A 2,846-nucleotide genomic window follows, 5' to 3' on the forward strand; every position below is an offset into this window, starting at 1 on the left:
AAATGTTTCAGTCCAACCAACCACAGTATAAATGGCGGCGAGGACAGTATTTTTATTTCATTGTTCTTGATCTTTTCATATACATAAACCAATGAAACTGAAAAGGTTAAACCACATTACTTCCAAGAAAATACGCATAAATTTTGTTGCCTTCGTGGCGCAAAGCTACACAATGGACTACTTGCACTATGCCACCCTCTGAAAATCGAGTCCTGGATTTTAGTGTTGCAAGTCCCTATCAGGGAACAAAAATCTAGAGGAACAAGGAAAAAATAATGCTAGTTTTGTATGTATTATTTTTGAGAAACATTTCAAAACATCTATTAATCTTTGACCTTTCTTGCATTTGTATTTTGCATTTATGCCAAAGCTACAAAGACTACCAACTGCCGTCCCTAGGACGGGCAACCAGTTAGCAACATCCTACCACCCACAATCCACGGTAAGCGATTGATTGTCATTCTTATAACACGCAAATAGCTTAAAGTAGGTAAATTACTGAATCACAGGGCGAAACTTTATCCTTTTTTTTTATTGATATTAAAACTAAATTTTAACGTTGCTTTTATTACTCACTGCATGATTTAAGTTTTTGACTTCTAAAACTTGTTAGTTCCGGCCTTAACGATATTCGGAAACAAAACGTTTCGTTTTGCTATTGCAATGACTTAATACACGAATAATAGTAGAACACCATATTTGAGCCTGAAATTAGAAGAAAAAAAAGGGAGGTTTCCCTAAACAGCTAGCACGTAACCTATTAATGTACTATGTAATTTTATTATTTTACTGCTTGGGATTCTTGTGTTTGTTAAGACTGGTGTTATTCATTGTATTATTTTGATTTGTCCTGGAAAATAAAGGCGTACGAGAGGAGAATTAACAACTGTCTAACCAGTTGGGTCTATGTTAATGACTGATCTCGGTGATCTTATTATGCATTTATATTATGAATACATGTTTAAAACAATTCAAATAATATTTTCCGTAAAATTATACAAATGAATAATTCCAATAAATAATATTAAATAGTTGTGACGGTGGTCAGAAATTTCATGTATCAATAACATGTAAACGTGAACGAAATTGTACGTCATACCATTTAATTTTATTTTCATAAAAACAAAACTGAATCAAATGTAAAAAACTTCAGGAGAAATTTATCCATACGATTAACACTTTGCAGAGGAGAACAAAGAGATTTTTTTCTCCAGTGCGCGATTAATTACTCAAGGAGTAAGAGTAATTTCCAGAGTTTGTGTTTTATTTCTAACTTTACGTAAGCATGTAACAACGACGGCCCGGCATGGCCAGGTGGTTAGGGCGTTTAACTTGTAATCTGAGGGTTGCGGGTTCGAATCCCTGTCACACTAAACATGCTCGTTCTTTCAGTCGGGGTGGGTATTATAATGTAACGGTCAAACCTATTATTCATTGGTAAAAAAGTAACCCAAGAACTGGCGGTGTATGGTGATGACTAGTCTTACACTAGTAAATGAGGGACGGCTAGCGCAGATAACCCACGTGTAACTTTGCGCGAAATTCTTAAACAAAGGAACAACAACGTCTGTAATAACCACCATATAAATTATTTATTTAAATAATTAAAACCACACCCTATATCTTATATTACTTTAGTTTCAGCTCACATATTAATAGTATTGCAAACTAAGTAGTTGCGAGATTGGTAGCGCTATTTTACACACCTAACTTTGAATCAGTGAATATGGAAGTAATCTCCTAGTAAGATAAAGCTCTGACAAAGGTTGCGAGTGTATTTCCAAGCCATTTCAATACTAGTTGTGGTGAAGTGAACTCATTAACAAAAAATCACAGGAATAAAACACATAATGCGTTATACATGCCATTGAATATCATTGTGTGTGAAAATTCTCAGTTCATATTTTATCCAAATCGTTTGAGAGAAACAAAAAATTATCGGTCGGCTTATTATATTTGTTCACACTCCTCTTACAGTAGAAATAAATGTGTGCGTGAAATAATTGCCGTTTTCGTATTAGTTTATAATAGTGTCTGTTATTTATAGTTAGGTGATATAAGTCAATGGTTATTTTCAATTTTCATACCTTGCCAAAGAAAACTGTTAAGAGTTTTCTATGGTATTAGAGCTTTCAGGACTTGTATCCCTATTTGACCATGGGCTTAAATTTGTAATACGACATTTCGGAACACATAAGGAGGGGGAGTAAATTAGTATTGGTAAATTTGACCCAGAAGTATTTCAAATAAACACAGCTTAAAATCCAAAATATTCTCACGTTTTCACTTACATAGAGAAAATGTAGTACGAATTATGCCATGTTTCGTATACAAGTAACCACAGAGGACGGCTGCGGATTTTCAAGTACTATAACAATTGATATTTGCTGAAAATGAAAACAAGTCATTACAAATTACACAATCAAGTATAAGCTGTAAAGCTGCTGTGTGGATTTTAATAAATATAGTACTGGAAGTCATGGGCCAACGGAAGGGGTGGGAGGTGCGTATCAGTTAGTGCTACGCTGTATTTATTAGCTTTTCGTCCTATGTCATGATTTATTGGGGAAGGGGAAATATGACGTGATACACAGAAAAAAAAAAAAGGTTGTTATTTGGGAATTACCGCAAAAGAACAAATTAGTTTCCGAAATTTTATACGACTACACAATATTATGTAACATCAACTTAAATAAATTATTTGATAAATTTGAAAATAAAATATAATATTTCAATAATGAAATAACCTTCCCTTTTATGACTTACGATTAAGTCGAGATCGGTGCCAAATACTACCAAATATACATGCTATACCTACAAACAAAAGAACAACTCCAAGATAACAG

At 33.6% G+C, this 2,846-nt stretch overlaps 1 long non-coding RNA gene across 1 annotated transcript; it reads right to left on the reverse strand.

Annotated features, from left to right (window-relative positions):
* On the reverse strand, window positions 1-2,418 carry LOC143252570 (uncharacterized). The gene is made up of 2 exons (XR_013029054.1): window positions 2,292-2,418; window positions 1-253 (listed from the first exon to the last, which is right to left on the reverse strand). It is a non-coding gene; the product is annotated as an uncharacterized LOC143252570 (long non-coding RNA).
* Between the last annotated feature and the right edge of the window lie 428 nt (window positions 2,419-2,846).

The sequence above is a fragment of the Tachypleus tridentatus genome, chromosome 1, assembly GCF_004210375.1.
Source record: "Tachypleus tridentatus isolate NWPU-2018 chromosome 1, ASM421037v1, whole genome shotgun sequence".
NCBI classification, from domain to species: Eukaryota; Metazoa; Arthropoda; class Merostomata; order Xiphosura; family Limulidae; genus Tachypleus; species Tachypleus tridentatus.